Below are 22764 nucleotides of genomic sequence, written 5' to 3' on the forward strand. Positions count from 1 at the left end.
TAGAATAGAATAGAATAGAATAGAATAGAATAGAATAGAATAGAATAGAATAGAATAGAATAGAATAGAATAGAAATGCAGCCAGCCTTGACTCGGGTACTTCAGTTTTTCAAAGCACATGAGCAGCTTTCAGAGTCTGTGTTTTTGCATGCCCAGAGTGATGAGGATGTCTGCCTTGGCTAAAGTTGACTCCTTGTTCAAAGGTTGGAGTAAGAGTAATGACATGATGGATGAAGTTTAACAGAAACAGTACAAATAAACACATTTCATCGCTGTGGGTAGTGGCAGCACGTGTGGAAATTCTAGAAAATACTGTGTATGTAGAGGTCAATTTGGGTCTGGCATATAAGAGCTGCTGAAGCAGGCGGGTGTCCCGTGAGACCCCAGGAGCTCCTTTCCCATCCTGTTTGCCATGTGTCAGGCACGCTCACACAGGAAAATAAATGAAAGAAGATAAAAGAGTAAAAATCCATCTGCTGGAGTCAATGACAGTTTTGTCATTGAAAAGGCTTCATTTCATTTATCTGCCAAGAGAAGGGTTTCAGTTTGAAATGTGTTTGCAGCCTCCTCTGAAGTGCACAGCATCCGTGCACCCCGGGGCCTTGTGCACACACCTGGGAGCTGGCAGTTTGCCTCCAGGCAGCTAAGGATTCAGCCTGCTAACAACGCTATTCACAAGGTTTTTCTCTTCAGATACACCATTTTGTTTCAAAATGGAACAGTGCTGGGCAACCCATAACCTATATACCAGGATTACTTGGTAGGCTCCCATAACTTTTCTCCCCAAAATAACATACTTGTAATGACACTGAATTGTTTCTTATATCCCGAGTCAGACAAAGCTTGTCAAAGGCTGATCTGATTCAGCTTAAAACAAAGTTAGAAGTCAGGAAAATGTTTGTCTCAGGTGAGTAACCAATGGTCTGAAGCTTCGCTAAAAACTCCACTCTGCATTTTAATGGGATTTCTCATTATTCTGATTTTGTTCAGCTATGGGACCAGAGCGAGTAGTGATAACATGGAGTATCAGCTCATTCAGATAAATAATTATAAGCTACATGTGATCATTAAAGCTATAATGCCTGATTTTTGTATTAATCTTAGCTATGTGTCAAAACAGTCATAAAATGGAAAAAGCTATTCACGTTACCTTTTTTTTTTTCATTAGGACACTTTGGCTACTACCAACAAGAACCCTGGCCCTAAGGAATGGCCCTGTTTGAGCTCTGATCATCACTCCCAAGATGCCAATGCTAACAGCAAATAACCGGCCAAATGTAACAAAAAGTGCTAGTGGAAAATAAATGGTAGAAATGGCACATTTTGCAAAGAGAAATATATTTTATAGTATATATGATATTACAAATCTTGGTACTTTCTTAGAAGAGGGTGAGAAGGGAAAACAGTGAGCATAGCAGTGCTTGAAAGCAGGTTACTTGCAGGGTGAGGGGTCTAAGCATCAGAAAACTCATCTGCAGGTATTGTCATACGGATGGAGAACCCAACCTCAGCCTGCAAATGATGCTTTCCACAGTCCAGATCACAAACACACAATTACAGCCACTTTCACAAGATGTGTAGTTTATACACTCAAAGGCTCTGAAGCAATGGCAGTGTTTAAGGCAGATTTTTCATTACTGCTAAAAACAACTGTGCAGGCAACAGTCCCCCTTTTTAGGGAAAAAAAAAGTCTCTTTATATAACAGATTGGAAATGCCATTGGTAACCTGAATATCATTTTAAAACATATTAAACTTTGCTTCTGATGGATATGCTATATAACAAAATTACCATTTTGTCCTCTCCTAGAAAACTAACCTGTTAACAGACACCATAGGGACTGATAATTGTATAGCCATTAAATAATGCAGCCTGATTACCTTGAAGACATTTTCTCAGGGCCAGGTTTCATTCATAGTGAGGATAAATTAAGGCATTTTTACTGGTAGCATGGGTTAAACAGAACTAAGAGAAAAGTCTAATTCACTTCCTTACGGTCTTATCTGCATTAGACAGAATTCTTTAATACTGAATCTCTTCCCAGACTTTTTCCCCATTGTTAGGATAGTTTTATATTTTATACATAAGCAATATTGGAAATGACAAACATTATCTGCAGAAGGCCTTCCAGAAGCTGTCAAGGAATATACCAAAATACACACGGGTCCTTCGCTTCTGGACTTCTCCTTCTGCCAACTGCTTCTGCATTCGTCTGTGACTTGGCAGCAAACATCACAAAAGTTTGCCTGGGAGATGGGCCACACAGTAACACAGAGGAGTAAGAGAGCTTGCCAAATTCTGCAAGAATGTGAGGCATTTCCAAAACCCTTTGGTGCAGGAGCAGCTGGACCTGAGCAGCTGGACCTGCTTCTGATTCCCATGCAGGGTGGACCAGAGCTGTCTCTCACTTATTCATGTTTTCCTAAATTATTAGCAAACTAGCAGTATTTTGCAATGTCTGTTAAAAAATGCCAAATAACTCCATTTTGTATTATTTATTGATGTTAACCATTTTAAATCAAATTTTCACAGTTGCTCTACCTCTGCCAATAAATGCCATTATCTCCCTTTCTATTACCTCTACAATAATAAAAATGACTTTCATTATGAAATCCATTTTGCACATTTAAAGCCTCATTAAAAATATTTCTTTACAATTTTAAGAACAGCCATTCACATTCTCTTCTCAAGGCTGATAGGAAACACTAGAAATGTCCGTCCAGGCTAGTAACCCACCATGAGAATTGTGCAGTTTTAGCAAAGAAAGCTCAATCAGAATAGGAAAGAGTAACAGAGGGCCACTGGAATTGCACTGCTCATCTCACAGGAGGGCACAGCGGAACATCTTGCAGACTGCTCAATTCTTTAGAAAGAGGTCGACTGTTAAACTCTCACCTGTGTGGATGGCCTGCTGGCCCTGCTTTTTGGAAAGGAAAAACATTTCTTACAGTTTATCCAAAAGCTACCAAATAGCTGCTACAATAAATTGTTAGTTTAGATGTTTAATTCAGACAGAGGAATAGAATTGTGGAAAATATACACAGTATTTTAATAAGTTAACATGGACAACATTACTAATCCAACACTTTCCAGCCAGCTGCCACATCTGTCCCTTCTATTGCAATTCCCAGCAACCACTGTAGCAACTGCTTCTTGACTCTAAACATTATTTTTAGGCTGGTTCCTACACTAGCAAGACATATGTGATCATACTGTCAAGGTGTGGAACAGTTGTGCGTGTTTTCCCAATCCAAGATAACTTTTTGAACCTACTGGCTGATTGCAGGCAGCGTGGTAGGGGTGAGAGACTTCCTCAGTTCCCACAGCTTCAGCAGAGTGGCATCCTGGTAGAGATAACTTACCCTAGGCCCTGCTGAGGGAAGAGTTACATCAAGAGGATACATTTTATTAAACACTAGAGAATGCCCTTACCAATGCCACGGTCACAGGGAAAGATTTTGCTGCTACTGGTGCCCTCAGACATCAATTAACAGCAGAAGAAATGCATTAGGAAAAGAGGCTACAATAATCTGATGCAGCGGTTCTTTGGCTTTCAGTCCATCTTTAGGTACCTAGGAAGCTGGCTCATTTTTCCAAAGGGTTTTACCACTCAGGACTGTCAGGAGTCTTGAGATGAGTCCAACTATGTGGAGTTCGATAACTAATGCTCCTCTCATCTCAATATCACTTCTTGCTGAAATTCTACTTTGGTGTTTTGTGTGGAACCTGACTGAGAAGGTGGCTTCAGAAAGGATCCAAATTTTAATATCTTTGCTCAATTTTGCATCATTCTTTCCTTTTACATTAGTGCAACATCACACAGCAGCTGAAGGAGAATAGCCACCTCACAGACTGTTAAATGAAAACACTATTATTTTTCACAAAACAGAGTCTGACACAGTCTGTTACAGAGTCTTCCTGTTTACTTGGTGGTCACTGGTAGAACAAAACTCCCAGCTAGGTTCTGTCCATTGGCAGCATGCATCGTAAAAGCATATTGCTTTCATGCAAGAAGACAGTTAGGTCATGCAGTAATCAGAGTAACTGTCCACAGCTCAACATTCTTTTATTAAATTTGCTCTGTTCTGGACTGTAGCCTCTATAGTTTGACAATGAGTCAACTCACCAAGAAAGCTAATGTTGCTTACAGGGTAGTATCAGGATTGGAATGTTTCTACTTGTCAAACAATATTTTCCACTGTTACAGCCAAGTCTTACATCCTCAACATTGGGATGTCCCTCAGAACTGAAGTTAAGAGCAATTTAACCTATGACCTGAGCTTAGATAACTACAAATTCTTCTTGGCTACTTTCAATCTCAACACCAGTTTTCCCTCGCAGTTTCATATACTAAAGGAAACAATCATTTCATGACAAAGACATCATTCCTCTTCTTGCCCAAGAGCCATGCAGACAATGGTCTGTCAGACTGCTGTTCAAGCCCCATCACCAGCATGATACAACAGTCAGTAGCAGCACTTCATTACTGCTGTCAGAAAAACTTCCCCTCAAACTCTCAGCACTTGACAGCACCAGCTTCACTTTGATCTCCCCAGGTCAGTGCAGCATCATTGAAGAGTTGATGCTGAATGAGTACTCGTTACAAAGGACAAGTCCTGCAGAGGCGCTGTGTGCCCCACTGTCACAAGGAAAATCCAGCACCCAGGATTTTCCAGTTTTACCTGGCTCACTCAGCCTTTTCTTTAACACTAGGCAAGCTTAAGGGGTTTAAAAAACTTACAGTCATACTTTCGGGTAACGAATCGAAGCAAAAGTTTGTAACTGCCTATCCCTGCTGGGGCTCTGTGTCAGTGCTATGCCAGGAGCCTCCAAGGAGCAGCCCAGACTCATGAGCATGCCACGGTGCCATGAAATCTTGGTAGCATAAAATCTTGGTACCCCCTCCACTGAGACCTCCAAGCAGGACAGCTTTCTTTTGGAAAAATCTTCAGTACAACTGATCTTTACCATGGAAATATAGCCACATTTAATTAATCCTCCAGATATACAGCAATATGCATGCCAAAATACATGTTAAATTCAAATATAAGCTGGAAGGATGAAATACACTTTTACCTCAAATTGGTTGAGTACTCTGCTTTCCCCCAGTTCAGTGATGGAACATTTTTGAGTCAAGGTCCCAGACTGGCTGGTGGCTTCACCAGTTCCGAAATGAGTTAACCCAATGGCAGATGGCAACACCACAGGGACAGGAGAAGGATGCCTCCTCTTCTCTGGGAGAGACAAACCAGGTGTCCTCAGCCTGTCCTCACAGGACCCTTTCCAGCCCTTTTACAAGCTCTGTTGCCCTCCTCTGGACACTCTCAAGTACCCCAACATCCCTTTGTTATCATGGAGAACAGAATTCAAGGTGAGGCCACACCAGCGCTAAATACAACAGGAGAATCACCTCCTTTGTCAGGCTTGCCATGCTGTCCTTACTGCATCCCAAAATGGGGTTTGCCCCCTCGACTGCCAGGGCACACCGCTGGCTCATGCTGAGCCTGCTGTCAACCTGCACCCCCAGGTCCCCTCCTGCTGAGCTGCTCCCCAGACACTCCTTGCCCAGTTTGTGCCTGGGTCTGGTATTGCTCTATCCGAGGTGTAGAACCTGACATTTTCCATTGCTGAACTTCATGCTGTTCCTCATCGCCCAGTGCTCCGATGTACCCAGGTCCCTCTGCAAGGCCTCTTATCCTCAGCCTGTCAGTGTTCAAGAGGCATTTGGATAATGCCCTCAGTAACGTGCTTTAACTTTTGGTTAGCCATGAGGTGGTCAGGCAGTTGGACTGGATGGTCTTCGTAGGTCCCTTCCAACTGAACTATTCTATTCTATTCTAGATTCCAGCTTGCATCAGGAAGCCAAAGCAAAGCATCAAACAATCTCTGGAACCAGAAACTCTGCAACTTCAGATTCCTTTTCACTCCTGGCAGGGTTACCATGAAACACACTATTTGAAAAAGCATGCGACTGCAAATTTGGAAGCCAATTTCCCAGGGATCATTAAGAACGTCAGAAAATTCAGCAAGTTTATCTGCATTGTAATTACTTCTTTCTCAAATACTTGCAAGTAGCAGAAAGGTAACACTGAAACACATGAATCAAAGTAGCCTCCAGGCAATAAGAGGCATGTATCACCCACCCGTTCTATTTAATGAATCTGAATGAAAACAGGGACTCATGAATAACAGGTAACACGGTATATCCACTGGAGAGGACACAAGCTGGAGTTTTCCCTCTATTATTCAGTAGCTGCCAGAAGCCAGTTCACAAAGCATGATGGACTGGATCTCTTCTGACATCGTTAAAATTAAAAAGGAAATTGATTTCTATTATTAATTATGGAAGCGTAACTCTTGTTCTCAGAGCTCTCAGAAATGGTGAAACAGCATCTGGTAGCAGTATACCGTAGATGTATAAACCTCAGCAGATGATAAGATGCTTGGAAGAGTTTGCCTCAGACTCAACTAAATGTCAGGTTTATTTTTCATCCCCAAAGCAAACCGCTTTTATTGAAAGCCACTGCAGAAATAGCACGAAAGGCCTGCCAGCCCTAATGTGACACACACATGCACACGCAAAAGCCCACCCTTGCTCTGCATCATCTCACTTTTTAAGTCTCATTTTGAAATCACTTGAAGAGTCTGCAGCACAATCATCAATTCTCTTAAGTGGATAAACGCCCTGAGACTACGGAAGTTAAAGCCGGGACAAATGAAGGCAGAATCAGGCTCAGTCCCAAATTCACACTTTTTTGTTGGTAACATATGGAGATTATAAAGGTGACGATGGAAAAATACACAACCTTCAGATTAAGAAATAAATAGTTGGTTAATAATTTCACTAGCCTGCAGCTAATGGAATCAGATTTTGTTTCATATTAAAAATAAATAATGTGCATGCTTTTTGCTAGGCAAACAATTCCAGAAGAATTATGACATTATAGCACACGTGGCTTTACATTTTGTGTTATCACGGTTCCCTCTCTGTCCTTTCTACCCTTGTTCTGTTACAAAACAGCACGTCACCAAGGAAGTGAGACTTGTGACTCACCTCCCCAGAAAAGTCTCTCACATCGCCCCCAGGGACAAGGGCTCTCCATTCACCTCACTCCCAGCAGAGAAGTTTTATTCACAACACTCAAGAAGCAAATGAAATGTAGGCACCAGCCTATTCAGTAGCCTAAACAGTCTCCTCAAATACATCGACCAGTACTTTTCCTAATCTAACAGCACAGATTGGGTCTTCCAAATTTCTGCTCTGGGACTCCTAAAATTCCATCTCAACCACTGACTTCATTAAAACAAACAAAAAAAATCCTGAAGGTAAATTGTATTAAAGTGTTTCTGTACAGTAAGTGAATTATAAACTAGCCAAGTTTGAGGATGAGAACTTCTATTGAGATCTCTTGAGTCCAAGGCAAACTCTCCCAAGTACTGTCATTGCTTTATAGTTTTCAGGAAGTTTCTGGATTCTTCATCTACAGGTTTTTGGATATAGTAGATATAATAGAATAGTGGATATAATAGAATTGTATTCACTATTATAGAATTAAAAAGCTGTACAAATAGACCATGGCAGAAGCTTAAGGTGAAATTCTACTCCCACTCACACCAGCCTTCCAAGGAGTTAGCTGTAGAAAATGTACTGAAAAGCCCAAAACCCAGAAGCAACGTTTTGAAAGCCCTCAAAAAGGTCAGAAATGTCAGGTGAAAAAGCAAAGCACTCTTTATTATGAGAGCCCTGGTAAACGAGAACCCTGTTGACCTGCAGAGTCTGTAGGCTCCCAGGTCATGTTTGGAGATTCTTGATCAGGTTTGAAATGCTCAGAAGTTCACGGGCATCTGCATGGCTGCTGCAGGACAAATACTTCAGCAGACCATCAATGCAACTTATCTACTAATAATTCCTTACATTTCTCTCACCAATAAAACGTTTCCTTTGCTTATCTACAAACTTCACTTCTGCTTGTCTTACAGAAGATACATATTTTTCTTATCTATGGACTTTTTCTGGGGGGAGAGGAAGGCTTCCTGTTTTGATCCAACTTGCATATCATCACAGCATGTCAAGATTAGGTATTTTATACAGCTTTGCACCATAAGAAGTGTCCTGGTGAACCAGTCTAAATACCAGGATATTTAGTCAGTATCTTACCCAAAAGGAAAATAGAGAAGAAAAACAAAAACAAACAAACAAACAAAAAAGATACAGGATCCTTGGCTAAAAAGTAATAACTTGCTGGCTGTAATCTATATACTATTACAGCATTGCTGTAACCACTGAGAAGGTTACCTGACAAGCTGAATTCTATTTACCTTTTGCTATAACTCTTTCCTCTCCTTATTAGCTCATTTGAGACTGGTATGGTGCTCATAATTGCCCTGACCTGTAAAAAATCCTGTTAATATTGGCAGTGGTGCTGGTACTGGCAGAGCAAATTAAAGACACTGAAGTTAATTATATTCAGACTAAAGTAAATTTGGGAGACGTATCTGGATGTGCTCAGCATTTGGCTAACTTTCAAATTAGGCTCTACTGTAAATGCACAACTTCATTTCCCCAGCGAACTTTTACCGGCTTTTGTCACAACAATTAGCCATTTTGTGAAGGAAAAGTTCCCTGTGCAGGGACCAAAGGTAAAGAAGTGAGCGGGCAATGAAATATCCCCATCAAAAGAATGCATCTTTCCACTAGCAGCTCAGTCTGTGCAAGTGCCCATTCATTCACCTTCAGCTACCGCATGTGAGAAAGAGGAATGACACTCATTTATATACAGCACTGATAAACCTTTTTCTCATTATAGTTTCCACAGCCACAAGACAGATGATTTAACACAAAAACACTCTCATCTGCATTCTTTAGCCCCTTACAAAATTTTACCCAAGTATTCACAGAGACTAGTAGCATCCTGAAAACCTAGAACATCTCTTCGTTTTAGCTACAAAGAATGTATAGTGCTTTAAAAAGGTTATCAGGTCTACTCATTAATAATGCCCTTTTTTATTTTTACAAAATTCCATTTTGATTTTCATCACATCTTCATGCTGAAATGTATTATAGCAGTCACTTTGCAATACATCATGTCATCACAGAATCGCATCATAATGTGTATACTCTACATGTTTTGATTTAGTACCTCTAGTTACAAATTGCTAATTTTAAAACCGGTTTTCTGAAAGTAATTGTTGACTTGCTCAGCTAGTCTAATGGATTATTTCCCATTTTTATTCAATTTAAGATTTGGATTAAAAGATGGCTTGTAAATGAGAGAATCTCAACTGTAAGAGCACAGTGTAAAACTATACTAAAAAAAAATCCCACAAAACATAGACACAATTCAATGTAACAACGAAATCTGGGGGCAAGAAGGTAGAAACGGGCCCGTGGCCAGAAGGCAGCCCTCTGGAGGGCCCAGCCGTGCTGAGGTTGGTCTAAGGTCTTCTTATTTTAGTTTCTCTCAATGCGGTGCAGTAGGGGAATTTTAGTAGATCCCAAGGACCCCATCCAATATCTTTCTCCCTCATACTTCCCCAACCTTGTAATCTCTGAATCTTTCAGACAAAGCCATTTGTCCTCACAGGCAATTACGCTGCTGAACCTCTAACTACAGCTGAAGAATCACATTTGAAAGGCAAACCAGCTTTTAGTGGCATAATGTCAAAAGCAGCTGGAAATACACAGTGGTGCATCCAAAAGGACAATTCTTCAGGAAATGATTAGTGGTTATTTTCAGAATTACAATAACATGCTCAGAGCCGCACAGAACAAAGGACATATGTGGTCTCTGTCACATGAAGTTTATTGTAACAGACACTTGCAAGACAAAACGAGAAGGATCCTATTCAGTTCTCATTTGCTTTTCTTTTAAATAAACACAATTCCAGTGACTCCAGTGCTTCCAGTCAACTCATTGATATTACCTGTTAATGGTGTTAGAATCAAATTCCACCCTGTTCCAACCTGTTTCCGTGCTTTAATTTATATTCATTTTCTTTAATATAAATCAATTTCTTGAGACTGGTAAGTTATGAAACCTGAAGAGCAAAGACCCATGTAGCCTCAGGGGCCACCCACAAGACAGAAGAGCAGCAGAATCAAGAAGGACCATATGGTAGGGTTGTTTTTACACTACTCTGATACAGTCTTTGCTGTTGTTGCCAATTAGCAAATAACATTCATTTAGCCACACAATTCCCCTGGTCCTCATCAAATTCCAGCTTTAGCAGTGAATTCTTTCCCAAATGTTTAATACTCGAATTCTCTGTTTTTCTTAATCCACAGTTTCAGCAAACCTCTCTCCCTGTATTTTAGATTACATTTGCCTTGGGATGCCAACCAGTCGTCAAGTTTTACCACAGAAACAGCTGGATTTCAGTGTTAGCAGGTGAAAAAATCCCTGAGCTATGCCTGAAGTCAGCATTGTGGACTGTGGGGTCTCTGAGGGAGGAAAGAGTTGCATATTTGTTTCAACTTGAATTATTTTTGCTTAAAACTCTATCCATCACATTTGGTGTTGGAGGGATTAGGTACACAGCCTGAACTTCACTGGCAGGACTAACAAAGATAAGATCTTTCCAAGAAAACTGAGGATCATTTGGAATATGTGTTTGTAGCATCACTTGAGATTACAGAACAGGCTGGCTCAGAACACGGCAGTGTGCTATGTCCTAACCAGTTCACATCTTCTTTAGACAACCAACACAGCTATTACATTGCAAAAAGCCCCTATCTCAAAAAAAGTGGTTTCATGGCAGAACTTCTGACAACCCAGAGATATTTTTCTGCTTTCAGTAAATTAGTTTGCCAATTTTTACACAGCAGTAACCCATATCTGAGCTGTGAGAATGTCGCTGTCTCAATAAACATTCAAATCTCTTTGCAGACTGCATCCTCTCCCATTATCTTGTAAACCCACCACACTTTTTAATTCCTTATCTTTCCCACTAATTGCCCAGTGGATTGGAAATGCCTTCTGCCAAAGCACAGGCTGAGTTTACCCTTTCCCCCTCCAGCTTGCAGGCTGCTGCACCGCTTGCTGTGCCTCCAAGCTCCTTTCTCCTTCATCAATCTAGCCACGCCAACGGGAAGCCCCACGGCAATCCTTGCCACAGTTCTTCAGGGGATTTCTCTACCTGTGCAACTTGAAAAGGTGCCAGTTAAAGCTCTCTCTTCTCTGCCTTGCTTCACATACTCCTTCATTCCACTTTTCTTCCTGGTCTAAGACACATTTCTTAATTTATAGAAAAATTGGGGATAGGTTGCTACGTGTTTTCAAGCCATCATCCTAGCACTCAGGCTCATTGCCCAGTAACTGAATGTGTCAGTGGCTCCTTAGAAAGGAAAATCATTAGAATGCTATCCCTATTACAATCATGCATCAACTAGGACATTTATATGAAATCTTATCCTTTAAAAGAACTTTGTAGGAATTCTATTAAATCTGTTTTCCAAACACATTACCTCTTCCACAGAGGTAAGACCTCCCACATTAAGACTCTTAACATCAGGTTTATTTTCTCACCATTTTATCTCAGAGGAGGATGCATCATAGCTTTTTATGTCTTAAAGCTAAAATTGAAATTGCTTCTTTGCATATGAAATTTTGTTGTCTTCTTTATACGGGCTTGCTTCATACTCTGAAACCATCCCACTGACATTCATGGTAGTTGTGCTGAAGTAAGAAACTACCAAAATGAGCAAGACAATCGAAACGGAGCCCTAAAATAAGGTGCATAAAAAAAGCTGTTATCCTGTTATCTGTGGCAACAAGCACTCCTCAGCTTTTTGAAGACTCATTTACACAAATATTTAAGCCCTCAAAGCCAACACATTTACAAATCATTTAGACATAATCATCCTGTCACTTACATACGGCTCAACAAACATGTCATTGGGGAAACCCTGCAATGTAATTAATGTTGGGTTGAGTGACAACAGAAGAAAAACATTACAGGCATTTTCATTCAAACCTGAAAGGAAATATCTCGTATGTCAACACTCACTTCACCAGGAAGATTGATTTTTCCCATTATTATTCTTAATTGTACACATGTAGCCTTCAATTTAATTTCACTGAGAATTTTAACAGTGGCTTGGCAGTAAGGTTTTCTACCTGGCAATGCAGGCAAAAGTTTTAGTCTCAAGAACACACGAGATTAAGCCACGTCCCTGGCTGCATAGTTAAAAGATCTAGTGGTCATAGAGGAAAGAAAAGAAAGAGAAAAACTTACTATAATTGTTATGAACCTTCATTTTTGTGGGTAAAATATGAAACAGAAACAGTAAGTGCCAGTCCCGTTCCATTAATCATATTTTCCTAAATACACTGTCCAGTTCTTTTGAAGGAACCATGGCCTCAGAAGGCCTTATTTTGCTGTCAGCACTGTAAAATTTCATGCAGTGAAACAACTTTTAGTCACATTTACCTATATTTCTTCTACACTGACTGCAAAGATATAACCAATGACATCTGTTGGTGTATCATTTTAAAACACGGACACAAGTGCTCTGGAAGTGGAACAGCGGAGTGAAGCTCCTGGATGCAGCACAGCCTCACCAGCACATCTGAACTCTGCACAAAGTGCTATTAGCATTTGATTAAATATTAATTTCAGGAATGCAGTTGCACAACATCCAACTGAGGAAAGGCCATTAGCAAATCACAATTTTTTTGCCAAAAAATACCTAGCACAGCACAATTTTACTTTCTGCCCTGTTTAATATGGATCCCGAGCAGGTAGTAAGTGGCCTGAAAGCATCAGTCCCTCCCAGCAGCAAGGGCTGCGGCCCAGTGTCCTCCCCACTTTGAAACAGACAAAAACCTGGTTACAAAGCATGCCTGAGAGCTGTGGGCACTACTTGTTTCAACAGAAGCAGGATGAAAACACTTAGTTTGAAGGAGCAGGCAAGGTCTTGCCAGGCAGGGGCTTTGGGCACCTGCTCTCCTGCCCCTGCTGACGAGAGATTGGGGCCCTCCTTCACCAAGAGGGAAAAGACCATCTCCATCTACATACATGTGCTTCTTTTTCCCTTTGCCTTGGATCTTAACCTATAGATCAACCTGAGGACCTTTCCCACCTGCCCTATCTCACAGAGGGGCTTCACACACAATGCTGGCCTCAAAATCTGCCGCTGCGCTCCGGCGAGAGCGATTTTCTGCCACCGCTGACTGGCTTCTCACTGGGATTCACTCTGTGCTTTAAACACCCACACACCATGGAAGATTTATTTGGTCACTGTCACAAACAATTCCCTTCACATCCTGCTAAAGTGAAGTTGTCCTAATTCCCGTAGCAGGGACACAGCTTGTTCCCCTAACAGACTTAGGTTGTGTGTTCGGTTCATTGCCAACACTTGGGTTCCTCCAGCTGAATAGCACAGGTCTAGGGCCTCAAGTGTAAAATTGGGTTCAGTTGTATTGGGACAATGCAAGGTTGAAGTGCTCTAGCACTACCATGGATAGGGCCAAGCACATACTTTGCAACCATTATTTGCAAAATAAGAATTGTTCGAGTCATATTTAAACTACTTCAATACCTGAATCCAACTTAATGAAATATATTAGTGAGGAGATGGAGAGCTTAAATACCATATGATTAAAGCGTGCATTCAACAGTGACTGCAGAAATGTTAGTTTCCCACTTAACACTGAAATGCAAGGAGTCCCTACACCTCTTGAGATACAGTGGGCATCACAGGTTCTGCTTCTTTCCTTTTTTTTCCTGACCTGAACCTGGGATGAACCTTCCCTCACAAGGGAAGGACCTGAGCTTGCATCCTAAATCCCCAGAGGATGCTGTAGCACTCAGCATCATTTCTGAGAGTGGTTTCTCTTGGTCTCTGCCAGAACAGTGCAACAGCATTGCCAGCAGAGATACTGATCTCTGAGTGTTTTAGCTCAGGTCTCTGCACAAGCCTTGGAAAAAGCAGCACCCTTTAACTACCAGGCTGCCGACCCATTCACACTCCTGTGAGTCACAGCAGCAGCTCACTTATGTGAGTCGTTAGGTGACACTAGTGGGGTCACTGTCAGGGGCAGAGGCAGGTGTAAAACTGACTTCCCATTTTCTCACACCCAAACACCGAGCTTACCTTTTCTTTCCACTAACCTCTCCTGCTCCAGGTGCCCTCTAGGCTTTCACATGTTTCGTTAGAGCACTCTAATATTTTATAGCACTCATGAGAGCGCTGGATGGCAGACACATGACACCTGCCCAAGGATCTTACAGCCCGAAGAGGCCAGCGAGGGCGAGGCCAGCCCCGTGCATGCAGATGGGTGATGTGGCTGCTGGGCTCTTGGATGTGCTCTGCCAGAGCTTCCGAGATGCTGCTGGCTCCTTCCCGTCTGTCTTCCAGAGCCCTTGCCTTTACGAGACACCTTCACAGCACTCAGCTATGCCTGCAGGAACATTTCTGCTGTTTTTTTTTGTTTGTTTGTTTGCTTGCTTGTTTTCTTTATCTTTCCTTCCGTGTCTTTTTTTGCTTCTTGCGTTTCCCTCCTTCTCCTTTCCTTTGCTAGGTCAGCTTAATATGCTTAAAATTAAATCTGTTTTCTCTTTGGATTAATGAATGGAGGACAAGCCCAATTACAGTACCACTGCTAGTAACACAAGCCACACGAAATACTTAGGAACTACAAAGTCATCAAGCAGGTTTATGTGAGCTAACTGCTGTTTCAGAGAAACTTGTGTAATCCAAAAGGCCTTGAACTCAGGACACACCTTTACATCTGCTGGAGAAGCTGGGCATCATCCCTTCGGATGGCATCATCCCAGCTCCCTAAAACCGCATACACCTTCTGTCAGCTTCTAAAGACACTTCCTCTCTAATGATTTGCGTTACCACATTTTCAGCAATTTATGTGTCTTCGGAGCAGTTGGTAACGGAAAGCTGGTAACCTCTGAGCTGCCTGGCAATGCGGCTCGCAGACTGGTGGAGCACCGTTACATGAACAGCTCCCAGGGGCGCTGCGCAAAGTGCTTCTCCCACCTGGTGCCTGTGAGAAGCAGCACTGCAAATAGCATCAATGTGCCAGAGGATGAAGCCACGTTTAGTAAAATAATGTTCTCAAATTCTGCCACTTCACCCACTCTTTGTCTGCAGTTACCTTACATGTGAAATTGTTCCATGTGGTCCGACTTCCTTGGTTTCTGTGCTGAATTTCTGAGTAACTCAACAAGCAGCGCTTGGGATTTTTGCTGTAGCTGTTGTCTCTGTATTGAATAAGTTACACTTAATGCTGAGGGGGGAGGAAGAAAACAGATTTCCCCTTCCTAAGCTTTGTCACAGTAGGATTAGCCTGTTAGGAAATGAATGCCAAGGAACCTCACACTGCACAGCCAGGATTTAGGCACTATTTAGCTGCAGATGTCCTGCGAGAGGACAGGCTTTATATGCAGATATACTTGATCCTAGCTTACACTTGTAATTATTTGTCACTGCTCATCTCCATAGAAATGAAAGGATTTACATCTTTTAAATAACTGCTTTAGAATAATAGGTAAGATGAGTTTTCAAACGTATCTGACAATGACAATTATAAATGTTCAGGCTGCAACATCTAAGCTGTTAAAGCAGAGAAGCAAACAAACCAGTATTATTTCCCTTTCTTTTATTAATGCATTTTTATGTTCTGCATACTCCTATATTTAGCTATGCACTTTTAAAATTGATAAATGAAGAGCTGCAAGCACTGTTCTAACGTTACATCTAGGATTACTGTGCCGTTTCTCAGGAGTCACAGGGAAAATTATAATACATTTTCTCTGTAGTGTTGCTGTCTTCTCCGATGTTTTTTTCACCTTTCTACTGCAGTATTTGAGAAAACAACTGACCAAAAAAGCCCAACAATCAATTCTAGCAGCAGCACCTGCAAAAGAACTGGGTAAAACAGATTTAAAATAGGCTAGTGCTTCAATGCTGCGGCCTTCCACAGTCAGTAGTCATAAATCCTAACTCATTCTTTGAAATCAGAACCAGGCTGCTGATGCAGACAGCTCCAGTTTCACCTGGGAGGTAATGAGGTGAAGCCACTGAATAGGAGAGAAGAAAAACCCAGCCAGCTGACGCTGCACCATTTAACTCAATGGCTCCCTAGAGAGAAGCATCAACAGCAGGGGTGCAGCTGACAAGTGAAATGTTGCTTTGTGTAACACTTCACTATCCATTTGTGCCCTCTCAGAACGGCAAGTAGCTAAAAGGCCACAGAGGAACAGAAGCACATCAAAGCAACCTGCACAGGTACTCTTTGTGGCTAGTAGTCAAGAATTCAGCAGGTCTGTGGGTTGGCGCTAGGTTTTGTCCCCCGAATTTTGTTAGAAATTAGTCTTCACAAAAATATCTCCCCAGACTGCATAGAGCTTCAGAGTATTGACAAAAAAAAGACCTTGCCTTTAGACCTTGGACTATATAAAGGGTGGGAAACAACAGCATTTAATATTTTTAAGTCTCTCTTTGCTACTCTGGAATGCCTTTGTTATCAACAAAATAAAAATTAAAAGAAATCTGCAGACTGTACAATGGAGGAAGTCTGGTTTCTTTGCAGATATAGCTCACGTTTCATAAAATCATTTTGTGTGGTGGGGACACTTATAACATCTAATCTTATGTGATTTCTCTGGTCTGAAACAGATGAAGTCACCCCACTTCTTTCTCCCTGTGGTGAGCTTTCTCCTGCCTCTGCTGCTTTCACAAAATGTGAGAGGCATATTTGTGACCTCTATCACTGTTTCTTCATGTGCTTCTCCCAACCACAGAGGACATTTCAGCTGCAAGATGTGAGAATCTGTCCCAAAATCTAAAGGTCCGAAGATTGTACAAAGCCGCCAAAACTATCCAGTGAGCACCAATGGCCTGAACAGAGCCAGAAAACACTGGAGCATTTGATCCATCATCTGCCACGTTTGTGACCTTGATAGCAAGCTGCACAGCCTGAGTCTGCTTCATTTCAATCTGTGAATCACTGGAAATTTTCTCTCAGCTGGGGGGCGGCTGGACCTTGTTGAGACAGACATCATTAATCAGACTGTCCCCAGCCTTAATCACGGCTGCAGTTGTAACACCATGGATACTAATATGAGGACGAAATACAGAGAACTGCTTACGAAAAATATGTACTTTCTAATCTCATTTAGATTCTAAAATTGTTACATTTAAAAGCAAGCACATAACAAGGAACCTAGATTGTTTCCCCACATACCAGGAACAAGCCTTTGCTGTCTTCCCTTGGCTGTCTTGTAAGCATTGGAACAACAGCTTGCAAAGATTTCCAGGAGATACAGGAGTAAAAGTCTAGGACATGGGCAACATTTATTTTCTTTTTCCTATTAGTAAGTCTACAGAGTTTTAATAATTATTAGATTCCTGTTCTAAAAAGGAGTTACAGTGTCAGAACAGAAATGTATAAATAGAAAGAAAATGCAGAAATGGAACTGTCAGTTCACTAAGGTCATTTTTGCATTTTTTAAAAAATCAAGTTCGAGGTGAATAAATAGCTGCTATTAGTTTTTGTCATTATTGTTACTGATAAAAATGTCTTTGATTTGTGTGCAGCTACTCTTTCCAGTGAAGATATGCCTACACATTTGCATATGTGCTTAGCCCTTTGTTTGAATTTAAGATTTGCTTTTTGGTGCATTGGGAAATTCTAACACTCTAATAAGATTTTTAATTAGCAGATATGTATTTACACTTTCAGCTAAATTAAGGAAGAGTTTTTTGTCTGGGAATTACATGATTTTTCATTCCATTTCTCAGCAGCTATGGACTGAATGCATGCAACATTGGTATTTCTCTCCCAATAATCTTACTTAGAAAGCTTTAAATTTTATATTCCTTCTTCATCTGCAGTTGTTCAGTTCAAAAACTCACTTATCTAGAAACTAATGAAGTGTTTATATTAGGATTATTGTATTGCTTTCATACACAAGAAACCACACTTTCTTTAACTATCTACCAGTATAAACAGCTGTCATTCCATATATCCATTATCTTTAGTCATAAGATAATGACTATGGTATCTTTTCATCGTATTTTTCACTGAATCGTCTGGAATGATAAAAAGTTTCAATGATTATTTCCTTATCCAAATTACTAATTACATTCATTTTTGTGTTTTTGCAGGCTGGGTGTGTTTGATACATAATCAGCCAAGCAGTTTACCAATAAAAATAATGGTAAGAACAAAGAAACCTGAGTTCAGAAATGAGAATACAGCTAGCCATTCTTAATATAAATAAGGGTACAGAACATATCACGGCTTAAATATGTTCTAAGGAAGCCAAAGGAGATGGCTTGCATTTGGAATATTAAATTGCAGAGAAAAGCTACAGTAAACCAAGAATAATTCACCAAAGTATTTTCTGAATGTCTGAAAAAACATGGCTGAAAAGTCAAATTCTAATTATATAAAGCCTGACACAGAAGAGGGAGAAGCTTACCTGGGAATTTTTCAGCTTTCTCAGTTCTAACCAGCATACATGAAATATCAGAAAACAAAAAAATGCCAAAGTTGTGCAATACAGAATTAAGCCAAAATATATCAAAGTTGGTATAAAAATTCCTCCTGCCTTACATGGTTTTTGAGCCAAGTTTTAAATAAATATCAACATGATAAATATCAACATGACACTCCTCTGTAAAATATATATATATATTTGTGAAGAAATACAGTCCATAGCATAATAATTGCAGTTCCTTTTTGTTTTAGCAGATAACTTGGTGGCAGAGCGTCTGTTGCTTGTCACTTACTGCTTCCCCATTGCATCATTCCCTTACACCACAAGGCTAAGCTTACTTGAGTAGTGTTGTTTTTTTTTTTTCCTTCGCTCCCAAGACTAATAGCATGTTCATACATTACCACAAGTCTTTCCAAGATCATATGGGAATAATTTCAGTCTGCTCCAGGATCATTTCTGCCATAACCTGCTATTCATTCCTATTAGAAACTGTTACCTACCTCTCTTTAAAAGTTTCCAGAGGCTGCTCTGCCAGTTCAACAGATCGTGCCACTGAAGGCAGCTCACTCACAGGCAGAACACACCTGATTCTACCAATGGCATGATTAGGCTGTCAAGAATGACATTACATACATAAACCATTCTGTATTTGACAGCAAAGACCTTGGATGAAAAGAGGTCAGTGTTTACAACTCCACCAACATTAATAAATAATAAATGGAAAAGATTTTTTGTTAAGTTTCCCTGGTACAAATATGCAAGTGTTCAGCACAGTGAAGCCAGGCAATGGCATTGCTTCCTAATGACCAGCCGATCCCAGAGCATAGAAACCTGACTCTCTCCAGAGAACAACAAAATGACCTTGGTTTGCAGCAATTCAGGGAAGCAGAACCTGCAGTGAGAGACCCAGGTCATAGAATCACAGAACGGCTTGGGTTGGAAGGGACCTTAAAGATCATCTTCCTCCAGCCCCTGTGCCATGGGCAGGGATGCAACCCACTAGATCACTAGATCCATCCTGGCCTGAACACCTCCAGGGATGGGGCATCCACAGCTTCTCTGGGCAACCCCAGCCAGTTCCTCACCACCCTTACAGTGAAGAATTTCCTCATAATATTTAATATAAATCCAACCTCTTTTAGTTTAAGACCATTCCCTCACTCTATCCACTGCTCTGTACTTCAGGATGGAATGGAACAGAACAAGGAGTAGTACTAGAATAGCATTAAGCAGAAGACTATGGAACGACAAGTTTTCAGAGGTTTCTACACCCCCACCTGTAAACTAAGGAAAATTTCTTTCCCAAACTTTGAATTTTTGCTCACACTTCACTTGGAAAAGACACGAGTCCACCCAAACACAATATATTATTAGGTTGTATTTCAAAACAAACAAACAAACAAAAAACACGGCATAAACAGTAAGCAAACCATCTGCTCCAAGCTCAGACCAACTCTGCTGCAGTCTCTGGCTGATGAGAAAGCGCAACAACGCAAGGGAAGGTGTCAGCCCCGCTGTGGTACCGCACAGTGGCTGCCGGAGCCCTGCTGCTCAGCCCCAGCTCCTCCCCTGGGGCACCTCAGACAGGCTGCTCCCAGTAAAGCTGGGGACAGCAAACCGCGGCCTCATGCCCCTCTTGGCTTTCCCTTGGCCGTCTGCCTTCTCCAGCTCACCAAGACTGACTGACACCGTGCCAGGGCGCGGGGACTGTTCCCGATCAGCAGCACCCTGAGGCGCTCCTGATGGAACTGCAGGCCTGGTGAGGAGCCTGTATGGCTCCAGATACAGAATTTCCTCATGTGTCCATGGCATTAGCTGTGTTTCTGAATACCCCACACCAGATCATTTCTCTACCATCTTATCTGGCCACATACTGTAAATATTACGCATATACTTGCCTCTAAACTGATGTGACTTACTGTTCCATTTCACAAATCACATCCAGCTTTACCCTGGCGCCATTTCCAGCTACACCACCTGACCTTCTTTTCATTTATCTCTTCAGCAAAAGGCTTTCTGGGCTGACTGGGCTGACATTTGAAAGCCAGTAGTCATGAGTCAGAATCTGCTCTAAGACACTGGGCAACAAGATCCTCTGAAACCCATGCAGGCTTCCTCTCCTGACACCTCATCTCCAGAACATTTACCCTCTGAAGTCGTGTGAATTCCCATCACCTTCAAAAATGATTTTGTCTTTTATTTCTTTCTTCTTAGCTCCTCTATCCCTGTTAACATACACGTGTCAAACCGAATGAAAATTCAAATTGAAGTATGAATAAGCTGCATGAAAAACTTGAGGCCTGAACCTTTCCCTTCCCCAGCATCTCATCACCATAATCCTCCGTATCCTCCAATTTTCCCCAGACATGTCCAAGTCTGGGTCATTTACATTTCTAACATTCAATTCTAATCATTTATTGTCAGATCTTCCAGTAATTTACATAAAGTGCCTCTCTCCATTTGATCAGCAACATGCCTTTCCCTAGGCCGTGACAAGCAGAAGGAAGGGAGATGACCCAAGAGCAGAGCTGTGGGGCTGGGGCAGCACAATGTGTACCACGGTGCTAACTGGGGCTGCTGGCTTAGCTGAGGGTTATGCTGCATCAGAGGCTTTCAGAGAAAGATTTCAAAGCTGCTGTTTTAACTTTTGGCAGGGATGAGGGCAATTTTTTCTTGCCAGCAGTGTTCTATGTGTACTACCTGAAAAGATCTCTCCTGACTACCTCCACAAAGCTTTCACTAAGTGCTTGAAGGGACAAATCCAGGCCTCTGGAACAAAAGACAGGGTGAGCCACCCTCATTTAGAGCACGAGATAACAGGTCAGCATCAGCAGCCAAACCACAGCCCTTGGCTGCTGTCTGCCTCCACTAGCACCTGCCCAAGGGCTTCTGAAGCCAAAGGGAGACGGGGCATGCATCTCCCAGCATCCCCACCGTCCTCGCTTGAGAGGGCTTATGTTCTCATACAGTCGCAACCACACACTTAATAAACAAATATATCAAAACAGTCACATCTCCATACGTCTGCCACAAGTATTATTGAAAAACAAAGCAACCTGCTTTTTTTGTTTTTTTCATTTACTGCTTTCTTCTCTTCAAGGGATGTTACATCTGCAAGTGCACCACTGTTATCATAGAAATGTCAGCATTTCTTTTTTTCTGCTATCACTGCCTAGTTATAGATTATTGTCAGTTTGAAGAAAAATATCATAAACAAGATGAATAGCCCTGCCTAATAACTTTGCCTCACAGTCCCTACACTAAATCTTAGTTCAACTATAAAGTTTTCACCATCTCAAGCACAAATTTTGATCTTTCATTAAAGCAGCATGCCCATTTCTCACGGTATGAAAAATGTTATTTGACTGTTAGAAAAAAAAAAAATCTTTTCTTTAAATGTCTCTAGTTCTTCTACCCCAAAGCCCTGAAATTCATATATCTGAGACCATTGCTTTGTCTGACATGGGAAGGAAGGTAGGAACGTAGGGTGGCTCAGCAAGCACTGAAATAAATGGGAGAATGACAGGACAGTGCCTATAATGGTATGATCCAAGGCTGCCGCCTCTTCTTCATTCAGGACACTGGCTCAACCTCACGTGGGACAACCAGGCTCCAACCTGACACAGCCTGCTGTCTGAACAACGCTGGCTTCAGCTGTTGCAGCAGCTGAGCAGTGCACTGAAAATGAGGCAGAGCTTTAGAGGACTCCTGGGAGGATTCTGTGGTTCAGGTAACTACGTTATCTGTTTCTATCCCTGCCCACGCTGCAAAGGGATGTGCAGTCAATCTGGTAGACATGACCTCACCCTGCCCTTACTCCAAATCAACATGAGCTCACCCTGCCTGAGAGATGATCCAAGACCATGTACTGTCTTAGCACGAAGCCCAAATTAAAATGCCCTGCACAGGAAGTCAGGCACTCCAGCTGCACGTAGGTGCCTGAGGTCAATGCAGACCATTATTTACTTAGGAGGACAAGCAAGTATATGAGCTTTTCTACAGAGGTTGAGCCCAACCATGCACTGGGACAGCTCAGCAGCTGCCAGGAAGGTGTGCTGCTCAGACAGTTTGCAAAAAAAGGAGCACAGCTTCATGATCCTATCAAGACAGCAAGCAAAAAACATTTTCCAAGAGGTACAGATCTGCTCACACCTGGGCACAGTGAACTTCAGTTTAACCAAAATCAAGGGAAGGAAAGAGGCAGCAATCGGAAGAAAGCAGCAGGCACCCAGCATTTGACATTGGCATGGCATGTTTTTGCTGTTAGGTAGGGAAGTCAGCTGAAGGCGGCCAATGACCACACAT

The 22764-nt window shown here is 41.7% G+C and overlaps 1 protein-coding gene across 2 annotated transcripts in view; it reads right to left on the bottom strand.

The window, feature by feature from the left end:
• GPR158 (G protein-coupled receptor 158) overlaps positions 1-22764 on the bottom strand; it is a 194212-nt gene that overhangs the window by 116187 nt on the left and 55261 nt on the right. The gene's annotated exons all lie outside the window — the stretch shown is intronic.

The sequence above is a fragment of the Oxyura jamaicensis genome, chromosome 2 (genome assembly GCF_011077185.1).
Source record: "Oxyura jamaicensis isolate SHBP4307 breed ruddy duck chromosome 2, BPBGC_Ojam_1.0, whole genome shotgun sequence".
Taxonomy (NCBI): domain Eukaryota; kingdom Metazoa; phylum Chordata; class Aves; order Anseriformes; family Anatidae; genus Oxyura; species Oxyura jamaicensis.